This window comes from Schistocerca piceifrons, chromosome X (assembly GCF_021461385.2).
Source record: "Schistocerca piceifrons isolate TAMUIC-IGC-003096 chromosome X, iqSchPice1.1, whole genome shotgun sequence".
Taxonomy (NCBI): domain Eukaryota; kingdom Metazoa; phylum Arthropoda; class Insecta; order Orthoptera; family Acrididae; genus Schistocerca; species Schistocerca piceifrons.
In genome coordinates, this window is record NC_060149.1 from 421,047,527 (window position 1) to 421,068,819 (window position 21,293).

The window sequence follows — 21,293 nt, forward strand, 5'->3', positions numbered from 1 at the left end:
AAGTTATTGGAAAATTTCTACGGTTTGAAGGATGACTTACTTGAATTGATCGCATACATTGTGAATGTGCATTTTTACATCGGTTTTCATTTCAGCATGTAATAATGAAAGATAACCATATATGTGTTATAAATACCAGATATGGACATTATACTCTACAAACGGCTAGAAAAACCATACGGCATTATCACTACAAATATGATCGTTTTCTTAGCAATTATCGATAGTGTTTTATCGATATCTAGCACAGAACGAGAGTAGTGATAAGAAAGAGGCATATCTTTAAACCACAGTGTGACCAAACAGTTGAAATTATACGGTGGAACGCTAGTGAAAACAACCGGAAGGTATTCGTGTTGTGTATTAGAAGTGGTGTCGGGGGCGTGTGTTATTGTTTTTGTAGTACTACAGACGCCAAAGAAACGTCTGTCTCCCGCCGGTATTCTCGGCGGCGAAGGTATAGTATTCCTTTCAATATTTTCCGTGTGCAAACTGTTGGGCTCTGTTGTGCTTGTAGGGGAGGACAAGCAAAATTATCAGTGTAACAAACAGATATAGAAGCTTAACGGAAACACTCAATTGCAATAAGAAATACATCGCCACCGACCAAGTACACCCTGTTCGTAGCACGTATAATAGCCATGAGGGTGCGTAGGAAATACTGTGCTGCACTGTTTCGTCGTTATCTATTTAGTCCTGCGTGAAACTTCCACAGGAATTAGAAGGCCGATCTACTAATTCATAGCATTGTAGTGTGAGTAATTTTCCAATGATAGCTCCGGAAGACCGCCTATGAAGTATTATGTTCTTCCACATTACTCAGAAGCATTTGCAACTGATGATTTCTTTGGGGAATATCTATCATCAGGGGTAATATTCTTGAGTAAGCAAGAAAGAAAATAGCTGTAGCAGCACATTCATCTCCACTGCAAGAGTTTTTTTGCGGCGGTTAAATCATGTTCCAGGTCACGGAGCCACATTATGAATTTCAAAACTGCGAGCAAAAACTATATAAAAAAAGAATTGCAAAATTACGTTTTGCGGTAGCCGCCTTTAGTCGGTATGTTTAATCTGTTGTCAGCTGACGATGTCATGTGGAACATATGTAGGTTTCTATTTCCGCCAGAGGGTGAGATCTGTCTATAATCAGTAACGTAGTTAAGTCTGCATAGAGCGCGCGAAACCGCGGATACGGAGTGGTGAAACTCTCGTGGGCTGTTTAACCAAATCCCCGCATTTGGTAGTGAAGATACTATCGTGAAAACCTGCACTGTGAAGTGCATTTAGTTAAAACTGCAAATGCATATCGCGTTTTTGCATCTATTTTTGGTGTTGGATACACCTTAACCTTTAGCTCATGCCGATAGCATAGTTGTATTTTACTACAGGAAAGCGTATTTTTGAGCCCATGTAGTGAATTGAATGTGTAGTTTTGTGTAGCTTAAGGCTGCACATATCGATGAATTGTGCTTGTAACTGCCTACTGGGTGTTTGCCTTTGGTTAGTAGGAGATTACACTGAACACTGCATTGGTAATGTCAGTTTATTTATGAAGTTATTTCTTAGGTGGTACTCGGGTTTTGGATGCTAGAAACCAGTATTTTGATTTTCTAACTTGACTTTCCCCGTTATGCGTACATCTGAAATCATTTGATGCTAAACTCAGTCTTATAACTGGGATTATTCTAACCAAATTCGATAGCTGTTCAGAGAAAAGTGTAAGTAAAAAGTAATAAATAATTCCTGTTGGTTAGCGTACTATAATCAACAGCACAGCAAAAAAATTGCTGGTATTGCTCATGTCTAAAATGTAGAGTTGCCATAGATTTTGATTAATATATACTGCTGTGCCACTTAATTTTAGTATACTATAAAGTAGAGCGTCAGTTCTTTTTTCACACAGTAAAAGATTCCAGATGTTAGTGTGCCCCTTACTTGTAAATATTTTGACGCATTTAAATTGTGTTAGCTGTATTACACACACTTTTTCAGCATCATATAAAGGCTCGCTCTGTGAAACCATTACAATGAATTTTGGACACTAGTCCGGCCTTGCGGAATATGTGGATCTGATATTTGAGGATATATTTCAGAGACAAGATCGCATTTAAATACTAATTTTGAGTTGATGACCAGTCTAACAGTACTTTGCTTTAATCTTCGAATCTGCAGTACGACCTAGACACACATTTCATTTGTAAACAGTTGTAATGAAATACACAACTATATTGTTTCATATATACAGGTAACATACCTCATCATTTAGAAATACAGTGTGTGTGTCGTACTGCAGATCCGAAGATGACAGCGAAGTACTGTTGAAACCGGTCGGCGATTCAAAATAAATGTTTAAATACAATCTTGTCTATTAAGTATGTCTTCAAGTACCACAATCTGCAGATCGCCTCTGATCGGAATGTCTCCAATGTAGAAGTAGGTGTATGTATTGATAATATATATCAAGCTTTTCTGTTAGCACTGTGTACAGAAGACACATTTGAAAAGCTGTGTGCTAGGTTTTTTTATATATTTTTTTAAAATAGATATCGTACAGATTTAGCTGTTACTCCTCTTGTGTTTTGGGCTGTGTGGAAAACAGTGTGAATTGTCTGTTGCCTAATTTTTCCCTATTTCGTGTTGTCTGCTCCTGATTTCAGCATAATGTCCTGCAGTTGTGCTGCTGATTAATGTGAAATGAAATTCATAAATTATTCATTTCACGTCTGAAACATAACAGAGAAGAGTGTAGTGTAGCGAATGCCTTGTTTACATTGTTATCAGGTTGAGAGATTAAAATTGTGCTGGTACTCGGACCCGAAACTGGAACTCTGAGTTGGGTCGTAGTGTGCGAGAAAGTATATCTCGGCAGATTTTATTTTTGTCACTGAAGGCAAATATGAGTCTCGGAATGTAATTTGTTAGAAAAGGCTCCGTTAACGCGCGTTCCACGGCATAGTAGAAGTTTTATTCCATCATCAGATCTTTTCAGTTTATGCGCGCAAGACGCATTAAAATTGTCTCAGTGTTTCTGTACCGGTGCAATTATTGTATTTCCTAAATTACCTCATCAATTTTCAGAGACCGTAGAATGTGGTCACATTCACCGTTACGGATTCTAGGTATTCTCAAAGGAAAAAATCATGGAGTCTGATGTGTTTCCATGTGCAGTTAAAACAGTAGCAATCGTCTAGCAGTATGCAAATGCTTTCCCTCTGTGGGTTCACTAATATTTGCGTGTATATTATAAGTAAATGTCGCACTGAACATCTTAAGAAATCGTCATCTCTGTGCCATAGACCAAATTAGGATACTAAAACATGTTCAAGTGTAAGAGTAATCAAATTATTTAATTTTAATCCAAAACTGAAATTTCGATAAAACTGACTTTTTACAAGCTCAGATTACGTACTATGAGCTAGTTTAATCAAGTGTGCTAATATGTGTGTGGATTGTATACCCTTTGTACCCATGGAATATGGACCAAAGTATTCGCGGCTCTGTCGGTAATACCATCCGGTTGAAGGAATTTGTTAAATATCGAGGCTCCTGCACACGCTTCAGTACTGCATATTAAAGGGTGCCCACACAATAGTTTGTAGTTGGGGGGGGGGGCCTTTGTGGCTGGACCTGGGGATACGGTATGTTTTTAATATTTTGGAAGACGAATGCCGACTTGTCAGTAGCCAAAGAAGTGTTTGAGATCCGGCCATGTTAAACACCAATGTAATACTGATGTTTAAATCGTTTTCTTGAAATAAAAACACCTGAATGTGTTATATTTTATTTCTGGGGGGGGGGGGGGGCGCAGCCCTTGTGCGTTTTGTTCTGTTAGCATATAGGGTGACTTTTGCACAAGCATTATAAGCTATTTTCCCTTTAAAATATATTTACTAACTAAACTCTGTCTATACCACATTTTTCGTACTGCAATAGTCAGTTTCGCCGAATTAGACCACAATAAGATCTAACGCAGAGAAGAGAGGGGGTGAGTCTGACGGTAGCTATCACCAACAACGCGTCCCGTGCGCACCAGCTGTTGCCAATGGTATAGCTACCATTCTCTGCTGTATTTTTTATCTGAAAGTGGCCTAATTAGGCTGAAACTGATAATTGTACTATAAACAGCATAATCTATGTACAGTGTTTTGTTCATCGAGTTATAAAAATAATTAATCATCGAGTCGCCTCTTGGTGACACAGTACAGTCTTCCAGTATTTATCGTCATGTTCTACTGCCGTTTGCTTAAAATATATCGCCCATTAAATAATAGTATTAAACTCTCACGAAGAATAACTGCCCTTTTTTAATTTTAGTACTTGTTATTATCTAATTTCGAACATAAGAGCGACACGTTTTCTTAAAAATTGCGTCGTGTAACATGGTGTTATTTCTCTCTCATCTTCCTCTTGTTAACTGAATCACAGTGTGCAGAGCTTTCGATATTTTGCAATCTAATGTTAGAATGTAAGATCGAAGTTTATTAATGCAGTGCGTGTGAGTATTAGTATTTAAGGCAGACATGTACTCTGTGTGAATCAAGAAGCCAGCCTGTACATGTATCGTTCGGAATTAGTGATTTAGAAGAGACGGTAAGAACTTCCCTTCACCGATTTGAATTAGATTGACCGTTAGAAAATCATACGATTGTTTGCGTGACCATCTTCCGCAGTAGCTGTTAAAATCTGTTACTATTGGTTATCCGTCTTGACTGACTGCAATGTAATTAAAAAGAATTGTACCAGATGCGTTTTGATTTTATTTATAAAGCAACATCCGTGGTTATTCTACAAATTGGATACATACGTTTGTACATTTTTGGTTGTTTTAGGTTTAAAGCAGCATTTTGTTTATAAAGTTGGTGTGGAAATTACTTACGGCGTTTGTTTCCATTATTCAGAACTCTCGTAATATTAAGATGTGCTTGCTTGCCGGCCGGTGTGGCCGAGCGGTTCTAGGCGCTTCAGTCTGGAACCGCGCGACCGCTACGTCGCAGGTTCGAATCCTGCCTCGGGCATGGATGTGTGTGATGTCCTTAGGTTAGTTAGGTTTAAGTACTTCTAAGTTCTAGGGGACTAATGACCTCAGATGTTAAGTCCTATAGTGCTCTGAGCCATTTGAACCATTAAGACGTGCTTTATATCGCTCCCAATTTAGGATTTGCTTTTTAGAGAGAGTTGATTTCGTTGTTAGCCAAATTTTATTGTCTGTACTGTCGCTAGTATACAAGAATTCCGTCGCCGAGCTAGTAAGCGCCTAGTTTCATGAACTGAGGTATCTGCCTCGAAACTAGCTTTTAGTCATTTTTTCTTCATTCCTCCTTGATTTTAGCAACAGATATACGTGATACACAAAACTGTGATGAGCGAGATCTGTTTATGAACATAACGAAGTTTGTTTTGCAATAAACACACTGAAAAAAAAAAAAACCATTCACATGGGAAAATGAGCGTTCATTATATTTCCTTTATGGAGCAATAATTATTGTTTTCCATGTTTCTACGATCATCATCATCATCATCATCATCATCATTCGTGCAGTCCACCATAGGTTTCATATTATAGTTGTCCCATATGTAGTTACAATAATATAAATAAAATGACTATTGATTAGCTTGAACGTTATCGTGTATCCTTATTTCCAATCTCTTTACGAAATTTTTTCGCTATTTCTTGGGATAAAGATTATGAAAATACTAAATGAGCTATTAAATATTGAAGATTTCCACGGTCATAATAAATAAGACGTTAGTATTACGTGGGAATGAAAAAAAGTATAGGCAGGGAGATTCGATCCAGAGACATAGAGTTTATGAAACCAAGCACTTACTCCCTCGGTGACGGACTCCTCGAATACTAGCGCACATACAAACCATATAAGCACGCCTAAAATTTTTAAACTCGATGTTCTCGAAAACAGCTGAGAGCTGCGCCTTTCAGTTCTCACATGTTGAGGTCCTAGTCGTGCCCTACACACCCTTCCAATATGAATCAAATCGGTGAGGGGAAGTTCTTGCGGTTCCCTAGTTGGCGTAATAACTGGTAGTCACGCTCTCAAGCGAGGAAGCACGTGGCCCACCACATGCGAGCAAGGCCGACTGAAGCGTTCCCCGTGCGGCGGGATGTGTAGTGGGGAAGCGTTGATGGTTACGGCAACACCGGATGTTGCTATGGAAACGGCCTCGGCACGCGGCCGGTGTCAGGTATAATCGTCGAGCACCCACAGCTGCCCCTCTGAGTCCCAGCTTTACTAATACTGCAGCCAAACGAGAATGTATTATTGCAATGAAGAAACGCGCACTCACTTCAGTCACTTGATGCAGCATAATTCATCTCATTTAATAATAACAAAACTCGTAATTACAACCAACATGTAATGTGCTCAAGCTAAATAGAAAACCTAAAATCATTTAGGGAACTTATTAGTTTATCCATGTTTGGATGATTGTGATTCCGCAACTGTCGTTCGATTAATGAAATGCAGCTTCAGATGCGGAGCGACTTTTTGTTACTTTATGGAGCTTTTCGACAGATCAAACTGACTCGCACAAGCTTTAAAGGACTCGTAAGTAAGGCAACGTCCAGTTCAAAGTTGTGCACACACAAAGTGATGGTTGAAATTAACGTCGACGAAAGGTACAGTAGCTTGTCATTGAAATTTATACTCCGCCTGCGTAGCTGGGTGGTAACGTGCTTGCGTCCCATGCACTGGGCCTGGGTTCGATTTCCGGCCGGGTTCAAATGGCTCTGAGCACTATGGGACTTAACATCTGAGGTCATCAGTCCCCTAGAACTTAGAACTACTTAAACCTAACTAACCTAAGGACTCACATACATCCATGCCCGAGGCAGGATTCGAACCTGCGACCGTAGCGGTAGCGCACTTCCAGACTGTAGCGCCTAGAACCGCTCGGCCACTCTGGCCGGCAGTCATCATTTCATCCTCCTCATCGGCCGCAAGTCGCCCAATGTGGCGCCGACTGAAATAAGACTTGCATTGGCTGCCGAACCCGAATGGGACATCTCAGCCAACAATGCCATACGATCATTTCTTTCTTTCTTTCTTTTTCATTGAAATTTATAGAGGATGAGGAGGAGAAAAGAGCTACATTGCCAGTGTATGTGATGGACTACCAGTATTGCATCAAAGCAGGACCAATGTGGTGACAATAAGTAATCTATTGGTAGACATAAATGTACTATTGGGCATTAGTTTCTGTTACACCATGACGAATAGAAGTAAATGTTCACGCTGCGAAAACTTGGCAGTTTTCCCTTTACAGAACTTAACGTAAAGGTTAGCGAAGAAGATTTAAAGAAGATACTAGATTTTTAAAGTTACAGGGTTAAACGAGTGCGTACGTGAACGACAAAATATATTTGCGATGGGGATTAAAACTTTACATTTTTTTAAAGATACGAAAGATTGGAAGTCAGTGAGTGGGTTATTTTGATGATATGGGTTCATAACCGTTACACGTGGTTCAAAAAATGGTTCAAATGGCTCTGAGTACTATGGGACTTAACATCTGTGGTCATCAGTCCCCTAGAACTTAGAACTACTTAAACCTAACTAACCTAAGGACATCACACACATCCATGCCCGAGGCAGGATTCGAACCTGCGACCGTAGCAGTCGCGCGGTTCCGGACTGAGCGCCTAGAACCGCGAGACTACCGCGGCCGGCCGTTACACGTGGTAAATGTTCGCAAAGTGACATAGGGAGATAAGCATTGTCAAGCAAAATTCTAAATAACAGTTAACTGATGCTAGACGTTTATGACGTGACAGCACTCGTCTTGTAAGAATATTGTATTACTCCGTGTAACTGGGGCTTTAACCGAACGGTCTGTGTATTTCTCTATTCCCCTTTGGTGTGAACACGACGTTACTGCTGTATGTCTTTTCGGCTAATGCAGATAAACATCCTCTATTACTGTGCAGAAGTATTCAGCTGGGAATAAAAACTTATGTAACCTAATCTGTCTTTGTAAGTTGTAACAAATTTCTCAAATTCAGTCGTCAAGAGTATGGCACAAATACGTACTTAAACGATAGATGAATTTAAATGCAATATTCCCAGGTCAATTTCTGCTGTTACATTATACTTTGGTTTCGGTTACGTGGTTAACATATTTTCAAAATTCGGTAACTGGGGTGGAGAAAAAAGGAAATTACTAGTGCATTGTAATGCTGAAGGACGGTGATGTGTATCACACGTTGGAACATCCTATTTAAAGTTTACCACGTTTTTAATTATGCTTTGGACAATATTATGTACCTTCTTTAAGGGCAGTTTTCTCCACATTTTTCAAACTAATTGAAGCAAATAATGACTGGCTGGACATCAAACGTTCAAATAGTCAACAAAACCCTTTTTGCCCTAGTCACAGCAGCTACTGACAGTGACCTGAAAATACACTCCTGGAAATTGAAATAAGAACACCGTGAATTCATTGTCCCAGGAAGGGGAAACTTTATTGACACATTCCTGGGGTCAGATACATCACATGATCACACTGACAGAACCACAGGCACATAGACACAGGCAACAGAGCATGCACAATGTCGGCACTAGTACAGTGTATATCCACCTTTCGCAGCAATGCAGGCTGCTATTCTCCCATGGAGACGATCGTAGAGATGCTGGATGTAGTCCTGTGGAACGGCTTGCCATGCCATTTCCACCTGGCGCCTCAGTTGGACCAGCGTTAGTGCTGGACGTGCAGACCGCGTGAGACGACGCTTCATCCAGTCCCAAACATGCTCAATGGGGGACAGATCCGGAGATCTTGCTGGCCAGGGTAGTTGACTTACACCTTCTAGAGCACGTTGGGTGGCACGGGATACATGCGGACGTGCATTGTCCTGTTGGAACAGCAAGTTCCCTTGCCGGTCTAGGAATGGTAGAACGATGGGTTCGATGACGGTTTGGATGTACCGTGCACTATTCAGTGTCCACTCGACGATCAACAGTGGTGTACGGCCAGTGTAGGAGATCGCTCCCCACACCATGATGCCGGGTGTTGGCCCTGTGTGCCTCGGTCGTATGCAGTCCTGATTGTGGCGCTCACCTGCACGGCGCCAAACACGCATACGACCATCATTGGCACCAAGGCAGAAGCGACTCTCTTCGCTGAAGACGACACGTCTCCATTCGTCCCTCCATTCACGCCTGTCGCGACACCACTGGAGGCGGGCTGCACGATGTTGGGGCGTGAGCGGAAGACGGCCTAACGGTGTGCGGGACCGTAGCCCAGCTTCATGGAGACGGTTGCGAATGGTCCTCGCCGATACCCCAGGAGCAACAGTGTCCCTAATTTGCTGGGAAGTGGCGGTGCGGTCCCCTACGGCACTGCGTAGGATCCTACGGTCTTGGCGTGCATCCGTGCGTCGCTGCGGTCCGGTCCCGGGTCGACGGGCACGTGCACCTTCCGCCGACCACTGGCGACAACATCGATGTACTGTGGAGACCTCACGCCCCACGTGTTGAGCAATTCGGCGGTACGTCCACCCGGCCTCCCGCATGCCCACTATACGCCCTCGCTCAAAGTCCGTCAACTGCACACACGGTTCACGTCCACGCTGTCGCGGCATGCTACCAGTGTTAAAGACTGCGATGGAGCTCCGTATGCCAGAGCAAACTGGCTGACACTGACGGCGGCGGTGCACAAATGCTGCGCAGCTAGCGCCATTCGACGGCCAACACCGCGGTTCCTGGTGTGTCCGCTGTGCCGTGCGTGTGATCATTGCTTGTACAGCCCTCTCGCAGTGTCCGGAGCAAGTATGGTGGGTCTGACACACCGGTGTCAATGTGTTCTTTTTTCCATTTCCAGGAGTGTAGAACAGGGAGCCGAATGTTTAGTGATGAACATGCATGAACAATCAATCTTCCTAGGTTTACGGTGCTACTGAAAGCAACGCCCAGGACAAAATATCAGGACGATACCTTGCGCAAAAAAAAAAAAAAAAAAAAAAAAAAAAAAATAAATAAAAAAAGATTCGTGGTGGAGTTTGCTGGAATGAAAGAAATAAAAAACAAATATATACAACCGATTAAACTGGCAAACACATCGTATCGTCCGTCGTAGCTAAAGTTAGTTTTGTTACTTTTCTGCGCGACATTGGCTGGAACAATGTAGCGGAGAGATCACAGAGTTCACGAGACTTGCACAATGGTGTATGTCCTGAGGTGACAAAAATCTTGGGATAGTGATATGCACATAATATACTGATGGCGGTAGTATTGCGCACACAAAGTATAAAAGAGCAGTGCATTGGCAGGTTGCCGGGTGATTATGGCCACACGACGGGAATTAACAGATTTAAAGCGCGGAATGCTCAATGGATGTAGACGCATGGGACACTTCATTTCGGAAATCGTTAGCGAATTTAATGTTCTGAGATCCATAGCGTCAAGAGTGTGCTGAGAATACCAGATTTCATGCATTACCTCTCACGACAGTGTAGAGTTGTCAATGGTAATACACAGGCAACACTGCCTGAAATAACCGTAGAAATCAAAGTGGGACGTACGACGAACGTATCAGTTAGAACAGTGCGGTTAAATTGGGTGTGAATAGACTATGGTAGCAGACGACTGACGCGAGTGCCTTAGCTAACAGCACGGCATCGTCTACAGCGGTTCTCTTGGGCTCGTAACCATATCGGTTGGACCCTAGACAACTAGAAATCCGTGACCTGGTCAGATGAGTCCCGATTTCAGTTGGTGAGAGGTGATGGTAGGGTTCGAGTGTGGCGCAGACACCACGAAGCCATGGACCCAAATTGTCACCAAGGCACTGTGCAAGCTGGTGATGGCTGCATAATGCTGTGGACTGTGTTTTCGCGGCGTGGAATGGGTCCACTGGTCCAACTAAACCGATCATTGCTTGAAAATGGTTATGTTCGGCTGCTTGGAGACCATTTGCAGCCATTCAACGATGGAATTTGTATGGGTGACAATGCGCCACGAAACAGGGCGATTAGTTTGAAGAACATTCTGGGCAATTCGAGCGAATGATTCGGCTACCAAGATCGCCCGACATGAATCGTATCGAATATTTATGGGACTTATCGAGAGGTCAGTCGTGCACAAAACCCTGCATTTTCAACACTTTCGCAATTGCGGACGGTTGTAGAGGCAAGATGGCTCAATATTTCATCAGGGGACTTCCAACGAACTTGTTGAGTCCATGCCACGTTGAGTTTCTGCACTACGCCGGGCAAAAGGAGGCTTCAAATGTCCAAATGGCTCTAAGTACTATGGGACTTAACGTCTGAGGTCATCAGTCCCCTAGAACTTAGAACTACTTGAACCTAACTAACCTAAGGACATCACACACATCCATGCCCGAGGCAGGATTCGAACGTGCGACAGTAGCGGCAGCGCGATTCCGGACTGAAGCGCCTAGAACCGCTCGGTCACAGAGGTCGGCTGGCAAAAGGAGGTCCGGCACGATATTAGGAGGTATCCCATGACTTTTGTCGCCTCAGTGTGAGTATCTGTGGAAATACACTACCGTTATTCAGAACGGATGCATGTTCTACACTTCATTCGTTTTTTGAACTTCAAAAAACTATCAGTACCATTTTATAGACTGTTGTATTGGTACAAATCTCTTTACCAAACGTTTAATTTAATTTTAATTTTTGTCTGATGGATGGGAAAGGGTTTAACGAAGTACGGTATGCAGTTTTATGCAGTTCTCATCACCTGGTATTTAACATAACTAAACAGTACAATTCACGTACTTACAATGCACGTATTCATTTAACCTATCATTCCCAATGTATTTGTTGGGTACGTCCAGTAATTTATAGTATCATTTGCTTAACTAGATCTTAATGAATGAATCAAACCACCAGACTTGCAAAGTTATATTCCTCAGATAACGTGTCTTTTAGGCACGTTTTTCTCAGAATCACCATCACCAAACTACATAATCCTGCAATATTCATTTTTCGCTACACGTTTAGTACCTTACTCTTCCTTGGTATTTTAAACGTTGTACTAGTACCGAAAAAAAGATGCAATAGTGTATATAGCTCGTATCACTGCCATGTCATTCACCGTTTGACAACGGTCATAACTCCGGAGTATTGATGTAAAGTTACTTCTCTTAGTGTCTTTTCCGTAAGCTTACTGATTTTCCAGGCCATCTCTGATACAGTTTGGTTCACCATAAGTTCATAAGAGGAAAGTATGTTTTGACCACGGCCCCTGTTATGTCTGTACGATCACAAGGTAAACTGCCTCCCGTCTTTTATACAACAGCAAAAAAAAAGAAATGGTTCAAATGGCTCTGAGCACTATGGGACTTAACATCTGTGGTCATCAGTCCCCTAGAACCTAGAACTACTTAAACCTAACTAACCTAAGGACATCACACACATCCATGCCCGAGGCAGGATTCGAACCTGCGACCGTAGCAGTCACGCGGCTCCGGACTGAGCGCCTAGAACCGCGAGACCACCGCGGCCGGCATACAATAGCAAGTGGCTCATTGGGTCGGTGCCAGACTATAAATCCAGAGATTCCGCCTTCAAGCCCCAGTCAGACGAAGATTTTTTTCTGTATGTATAACCTATTTCACCTGTAGCAGTGAATTAATATTGTGAAAAATGTCATGCCACACCGTATTTGAAGTACACTTTGAGCTGTAGGTAGCACTATATCAGGCAAAATAAGTAAGTTCAGAGGACAGAGGAAAGCAAGGCATACCACTTCCAACAGGACCATGCGTAGTAAAGTAATGTGATTTTCTAACCAACCTGCGTGTCAATGACAATGCTTCTATCAGCGCAGTCAGTGCAACGAATCACTGAAAACACACATTGACTAAAATTTAAAGACGCTTTGTTGATTCTCATGTGAAGCGAATAAATGTCAAACAATTGCAATTTATTAGCAATCGTCCACATCTGATGGAAAAGAAATGATGTGGACGTGACGATTTTTGGTTGTGAATGTTGCCTAGGGAAACTGGGCTGACATGAGCGGAATGCGTTCGCTTACTTACAATGTATTGACACACAGCCATTATAAACTGGACAGTTGTGTAATGACGCCAACGCATCCTTACAGAAAAGGTGACAAGTATACTGTCAGGTGATTCCGAGGTACCAGGTACCGACCCATCATGAAACACCCATATTAGTACGTGGCGTAGCCTCCACGGGCGGAAAATCGCACGAGTCACTTCTCATTCCGTCGTTTTCCACACGTCCAGGATCGAAGACAAGTCCGGAGATCGTGCTGGCCAGGGAAGTTGTTGCACGTCTTGCAGAGCACGTTGAGTTTCACGGGCGGTGTGTGTGAGAGTATTATCCTGTTGAAAAACACACCACTTTCCTGTTGTAACAATGGCGAAAGAACGGGGCTAACAACATTCTGCATGTACCAAGGGCTGGTTAGCGTTCCCTCCTCCAAAAACACCAAAGGCGAATGAGAGTTGTACGTAGCTTATCGTACCCCAGACCATAAGCCTGGGTTGGGGCCAGTGTGTCTTGGACGAATGCAAACGACGAGACAGCGCTCACTAGGTCTACGTTACACGCGCAAATGACGCTCACTTGCGTGCGGGCAGAATCTGCTTTCATCGCTGAAGACCGAGGCACGCCATTGCATCTTCCAAATGATCCTCTGAAGGCACCAGTCGAGCCATGGACATCGATGCCGTGGCGTGAGCAGAAGACGGGCTAAAGGCGCGTAGTGCCACTGCTAATAACGGTACCGCAACAGTTTGTGTTGACACATCTGGGCTCACAAGCCCTCTTATCTGTGCTGCCCTTACAATACGTCGATCCTTCCGTGCTCCATCTTCGTCCAGAGCCTCATCTACAGTTATGAGAATGTTCGCGTGACGACTGATACCAGCAACATTGCGCAACTGACGCAGAACGTCCATCTTGGGTAGCAGTTTTCCGAAAGGACCACCATGCCACTCGGAAGGCCACAATTTGATCCCCTTCAAACTCGCCTCGGTGGCTGTAGGAAGCACAAGTGCGGCTCCATGGCGTGGCTGCCTGCTTGCTACACGTTTGCACCACTCGGAGCCATCTGGCTATGAGCATTCCCTGTTACAGGGTAGACACAGGTAGAGCTCTGGTAGCTATGCTATCTGGTGGCGGACGACGTTCAAACCATTATCAGAGCATCTGCTATCCCCCAGGTGGCATATGCCGTCATCGAATTAAAATCAACGTCTTACCAGCTGAGCTAACCTTTTTTCCGGCAATGTAGTTACACGCTTACTGTATGTGGCTGTTAACAAAGCGATTGCCAAGTTAATAAACAGGACGGCGTAGCTGTAACTTAGCCCGCATTATTTACATTATGTAGTCTACCTGTTGCTGACACACAGTCTGTCGTCCTAGAGCTAAAGGCTCAGTCTGCTGCATTCCAAAGAAATATTAGAGAGACAACTATCAAATAAGTCGCAATTGAAGGACAACTCAAGTGAAGTGTAAAGATATTGGGCTTCAGTGCGGGGTAGCTGCGGGGTCTAGGGCGTCTTGCAAGGTCTGGGCGGCTCCCTTGTCGGAGGTTCGAGTCCTCCCTCGGGCGTGGGTGTGTATGTTGTCCTTAGCGTATGTTAGTTTAAGTTAGGTTAAGTAGTGTGTAGGCTTAGGGACCGATGACCTCAGCAGTTTGGTCCCTTAACAATTCACACACATTTTTATTGGGCTTTACACTGAATTAATATCCACAGTGAGACCGGAGATGATCAGTAGATGTTAGTTAATTATACAGGGGGTCCAAAATTCGCGCTCTCAAAGTACCGCACCGCGATTCCTTGCAAAGTAATAGTACAAAAATGTCTCTACCAAAATTCCATCCCGTGCATATTTTCGGTAGAAAAGAAAGCGATTTGGCAACACTGTAATCAATGTACGACAAGTAGTTTTATTCAAGACTACACTGAAGTAACAAAAGACGTGGGATACCTCTTAATATCGTGACGGGCCGCCTCCTGCCTGGCGTAGTGCAGCAATGCGACGTGGCGTGGACTCAACAAGCCGTCGGAAGTCCCCAGCAGAAATACTGAGCCATGCTGCCATTACAGCCATCTAAAATTGCGAAAATGTTGCCGGTGCTCGATTTTGTGCACAAACTGACCTCCCAATTACGTCACAGGAATGTTCGGTGTGATTCATGTTTGGCGATATGGACGGCCAAATCATTCACTAGAAATGTCCAGTGTTCTTCAAACCAATCGCGGACAATTGTGGCCCGGTGAAGTGGCGCATTTTCACCCATGAAAATTCCAACGTCGTTTGGGAACATGAAGTCCATGAATGGCTGCAAATGTTTTCCAAGTAGCCGAATATAACCATTTCCAGTCAATGACCGATTCAGTGGGACTAGAGGACTCAGTCCGTCCGTACCATGTAAACACAGCCCATACCGTTACGGCGCTATCACCAGCTTGCGCAGTGCATTGTTGACAATCTGAAGCCATGGCTTCGTTAGGTATGCGCCACACTCGAACCCTACCATCAGCTCTTACCAACTCAAATCGGGCACGCTGCTATTCTCTGTCGTCATGTGAAGGTCGTCGGTCACTGCCTTGTCCGTAGTAAGAGGTAATGCTTGAAATTTGTTATTTTCGGCACACTCGTGACCCTGTGGCTCTCGGAGTACTGAATTGCCTGACGATTCCCGAAATGCAATGTCCGAAGCTTCTAGTTCCAACTACCATTCCGCGTTCAAAGTCCGTTAATTCCCGTCCCGTGGCCACTATAACGTCACAAAAACCTTTTCGCATTAATCACATAAGTACAAATGACAGCTCCACCATTGCACTACCCTTTTATACCCTTTTGTGTACGCGATACTACCCCCATCTGTATATGTGGATATCGCTATCAAAATGACTCTGAGCACTATGGGACTTAACTTCTGAGGTCATCAGTCCCCTAGAACTTAGAACTACTTAAACCTAACTAACCTAAGGACATCACACACATTCATGCCCGAGGCAGGATTCGAACCTGCGACCGTAGTGGTCGCACGGTTCCAGACTGTAGCGCCTAGAACCGTTCGGCCACTCCGGCCGGGATATCGCTATCCCATGACTTTTGTCACCTCAGTGCATGTCACTGTGAAGCCCAGTTAGTACCGTGGATACAGACGTGTGTTAGAATGCGCGAGTTCGATCGAACTTTAACTTCCGTGTCTAATTACTTTACGAATGAGTTAATGTACTAAATATTTGACGCTAAGCGCGTAGCGAGAATAAATTTTGAAAATGTTTGAAGTTTTATTTGAAATTTGTTGGTTTGTTGGAAGTCGCTAAGTGCTCTCATTATGAAACACCGAATAAATATGATCTGGGTAATCTGCGCTCTATTTTAAGTGAAAGCTAGTTTTTCACACATCTCAGTGTTTACGACTTCATGTTTTCTAAACAACGTGTCGTAGAATGACATAATTTTGCAGGTACATTCAATGACATATTTGGATACAGACTGCTAACTGTATTACGAATAAAGTCAATAGTAAAGCAGTAATACATTTAAACTTCATGCTAGATGTTACCGTTGTATAGCATAAACAGCAAAATTGTATTAAGCGATAAACTTTTTTCGTTTTATCATTTTGTGTGTGTGAAGGGGGCGTGAGAAAAAGTTTCGTAAAGTTGTGAAATTATGTACAAGGTTAGTTGGAAGTCGCTAAGTGCTCCCATTCTCAAATAATCAATGAATGTATGAAGTCCGGTTATTTTCACGCCGTCAGTTACGATGCCTCAAGATACGCACACAGTTTCTAATAGTAATATTTGTTTTATTGTGTTAAACTTTTAACATAAGATTATACTTCTTAATGAGAAGATAATGACAGCGTTTCAAATTTTTAAATTCGGTCGGTAATGACGGAGTTTATTGAAAATCAAATTTTTGTTCCCCCTGGGAGCTTTTAGATAGGCAACGTACAGCTGGTACCGGGTTTCGGGATAGTCGCTTAGTAATGTAGATGCGTAGCCTACAACTACATATTTTTAACGCTGAACAGACCAATAATTGGTCAGATATCTCAGAAATAGTCATGAAGGGTAATAATCGCTTAAAAACAAATGACCAGACATAGCACAGAAATAACTACAAAACGTATCAATGTGCAGATGTTAAACATCCATTCTGTATTCAGTAAGTAATATTTTAAATACGCCAACGTTGACAGCATGTCTGTCACAAAACATACAAGACGTGCCCCCCCCCCTATTTTTTTTAAGGGAGTACCGTTTTGAAATAAAAATAAAACTAGTAGACTTTCCTTAGCAATTTCACTTTTACGTGAACACATGTACCTGAATATACGAGTACTTTTCTACATAATTCCCACCAGTATTAAGGCACTTATCGTGTCATACAACCAGCTTTTGAATAACGTCCTCGTAGAAACCTGCTGCTCGATTGAGCAACAACTGCATAAAACACACTTCTTGACACTTGAGGAGACTCGTCATACAACATCGAAATCCTAAAGCGTCCGTTCTGTCTCACTTTTCATCAATTTAGTGCACGGAATCGTTACTAATGACTGAAGGTCGCCCACTTCGTTCTCCGTCATGCACATTCGTACGGCTATCTTTAAAAGCTCTCACCCATTTCCGTACCATTCCATCTCTCGTAATGTTTTCTCCACACACTTCACTCGAATTATAGCCGCTTTCGCGCCTTTAGGACTAAGAAAAGCCGGCCGCGGTGGTCTAGCGGTTTTAGGCGCTCAGTCCGGAACCGCGCGACTGCTACGGTCGCAGGTTCGAATCCTGCCTCGGGCATGGATGTGTGTGGTGTCCTTAGGTTAGTTAGGTTTAAGTAGTTCCAAGTTCTAGGGGACCAATGACCACAGATGTTAAGTCCCATAGTGCTCAGAGCCATTTGAACCATTTGACTAAGAAAACAAATCACAGCACATACTTCACTATCGGCGGTATTCTCAATCGGAGGAGGTTTTTCAAATGCAAACAAACTTAAAAACGTCGAATATTGGTGAAAATTGTGCAGAAAAGTAGATAAAAGTACAGGCTTTCATGTGAAAATAAAACTGCCAAGCAGAGTTTCCCTTTTTTATTTTTATTCCAAAACGGTACTTACTTAAAAACACGGCTCGTACATATTCTTCAGAGCAGATGCTCAAAGCGACGTCTTGCATCTCCAAACATTTTGTGACGCGCTAGATCTTGCTTCGCTGAATTCACCAGAACATTGCTGCATCCACGGTTAAAAGAGCAGCATGGAAATGTACAGCCAGTTTTTCCACATTCCCTATCAGTGGAAAAGCACATGTTGACACTTCATTCATCAAAGTGGGTCGTTGACCTCTTATACTTCCTCTTTATGTATGCATACGGTGCTATGGAGATCAACTTGATTTCTTCAAACAAGTTCACGTAGCAGCGCATTCCCTGACGAAGTCAAAGCCCGGTGTGTGTGTGTGTGTGTGTGTGTGTGTGTGTGTGTGTGTGTGTGGGTGTGTGTGTGTGTGCGAGAGAGAGAGAGAGAGAGAGTGAGAGTGAGAGAGTTAGAAACACAGCTTTTATTCTGCACTATTCAATTAAACTTAGCTACCCGTGAACGGAGTAAGATTCCAATTAGTGGTAATAGCCGAGATTTTTCCAGGTATCCATTAAGGTAGCTAGTAATAATAACAGTAGTAGACTAAAAGCTAAAAGACCTATCTGGTCGTTAAATGATGACAGTTGCATTAGTAACAGAATTTGGTAATAACCTTGTATCGGGCTGGACGCCCTACTAGTGACAATGTGTCCTGAAGAAATTGAGTGGACACTAAAGCACTAAGCATGAGAGTCGGTACTAATCGGTAGAACCGGTGGCAGCGGTTACACTGGGAAATAGCTTCGGATGTAGTAGGGCGAACAATACCCTTACACATTGTGTCTGTGTGATTTACAGGGTAACGGCTTACGTTAAAAGAAGCAGGGATAGACCAGGAAGAAGGTGGTTGGAGTCGCTTCCTTCATCTTGGGAGAGGGAATATGACTGAAGAAAAGAGAAACAGTGCTGACAGTGGACGGTGACTTTGGAGGGGCGAATTGCGTGGAAGAGAACAGAATAAACGTTGAAAGCGAAAATATGTCATTAAAACTGCAATGACGAAAAGGATTGTACGCTCATTGCTGTATTACAATAAATAAGTGCTCGTGTTTTGTGTAAGACATGCTCTATAACGATTAAGAAGCCAGATACCTTGTAACGAAGCCTAAAATAAGGAAATTTTAACAAAAAGCTACACCTGGAATTGAATTCGGGAACTCGAGAATTCTAACGCAAAACTCTACTCGCTGCACTAACTATAAAGCACGGCGACACAGTCATGAACTACAGTACTTGTCGTTCATGTGGTTACTATATTGGCAAATTGCTTTTCTTTGACGCCCATTCTCTACCAAAAATATCCACAGGACAAAATTTTTGTACTGTTAGCAGGCAAGGAACTGCATTGTGACATCCGAGTGAGCCAAGTTTGGTTCACACAACATATCGCTTTGCGGCCAGTATGCCTAAAATATTATGCTGGAAGTTAAGAAACGACATATCCAACGCCTACGACAAAGAGTTTAGTGACTGACTCTTCAAACAAGAGACCAAAGTGAGTACATCAAGAAAATCAGCCAAGCTGTCGACACTTACAGGTAGCCGGCCGAAGTGGCCGTGCGGTTAAAGGCGCTGTAGTCTGGAACCGCAAGACCGCTACGGTCGCAGGTTCGAATCCTGCCTAGGGCATGGATGTTTGTGATGTCCTTAGGTTAGTTAGGTTTAACTAGTTCTAAGTTCTAGGGGACTAATGACCTCAGCAGTTGAGTCCCATAGTGCTCAGAGCCATTTGAACCATTTTTGAACTTACAAGTAATTAAGTTTATAAATGCGGCCAAGTATGTGTGTAGACAGAAGGGTTGTAAGGGGGCGATTCTTCTAATATTCAGTTTCAGTCTCTCTGCTATTAGCGACATGATGCATAATTCATTGTATTTTATTCGACTTCATCACGTTCAGTGCGCACATCTGGAATTGTTAGACATGAGGAAGCTGTTAGTGGATTAATCACTTCTGAAGATGGCTATCAACGGCAAACTGGTATTGTGAACTTCGTCATTATTAAGTAATATTGACGTAAGAAATTATTGTATAAATATTTAAACGGTCGCATACTTCCGTTTGGCAATATATCAATTTTTAACGTCGTTTACTGCCTGTTCGGGAACTTTGTTTCCCATTATTCCTGCACGCGAGCGGTTTCACTGACTCTTGTAAACACATCATCACATAGGCAATAGGTTTCTTCCGCTGTTGTTTGCCGGTCTACTTGGTCTCATGAATTTGACCTTTGCATCCAGTGTTCTTCAGTGATCTCCATGATTTTTTCCAAGCCACCAGTGGTTATTGTTGATAGCTGCGATGAACATTTTTCTTCCTTGATAGTTATGAGAAACCTTATTTGAAGCTCAAGATGTACGAATTTAGTACATGACAAAACACACTTTATTAGCAATCTCTTTTCATTCAGTGGTTTGAAAAAATGTTTTTTCTTGTCCCATGAATGGTAGAACCAGTTTCATACAATTTTGTTACATATTTTGGAATTGTTTAGCTCCTCTGTCGTAATGCAAAATGTTTGTATTATTGGAAAATGAGTTTTGACAAATGTAAACAGGTCTTTTTGACTTATAATGTGATTATCACGAAGATACTGTAACCTTGTTCTTGTGGTTAAATTTTTAATAGTACCACTCCCAAAATCACATCCATTTTTGCAGTGGCTAGTGCAAAAAAATCCCGTTCTGCGGTTATCCCATGATTTCGCTTGTGAAGGCACAAATTTACAAAGTTCTTTAAGTTTTTTACATTACACGGAACTGCCATTACTGAAGGAAATGACGTGTGGTATTTGTTACCATATAAAAGAGATCGGTTTTCTACAAAAGATAGAATGTGTTCATATCATTCTGCAGTCAATCATTTATACAACGATAGCGCCTTAATGGAACCCTCAGTTTTATAGAACACAACTAAAGGATGAAGGGTAACTTGAATGTTCTGGCTGTGCAATCCTTGCGCAACATCGTGAAGCAAACATATGTAGTTAACAGCAAAATCCGCTGTAATGGTGCATGAAGTGTGTGTCCTTGCTAGATTTTAAGTAGCGTTTCTGAGACTTCGATATATAATGATGTTGCCACGTTTTTGAACTTTTTGGGCGAAATACCTAGCAAATTCATCGGCTGTATTCATTAATATGCCCAATGTAGGTTGATAACTTTGGATTCAT

General features: G+C 42.6%; 1 protein-coding gene across 1 annotated transcript in view; it reads left to right on the forward strand.

Annotated features, from left to right (window-relative positions):
• Window positions 1–282: 282 nt before the first annotated feature.
• LOC124721579 (cyclin-dependent kinase 10) overlaps window positions 283–21,293 on the forward strand; it is a 110,731-nt gene continuing 89,720 nt past the window's right edge. Inside the window, exon 1 of the mRNA XM_047246623.1 lies at window positions 283–457. The gene's annotated coding sequence lies outside the window, so the exon portion shown is untranslated. The remainder of the gene's footprint in view (window positions 458–21,293) is intronic.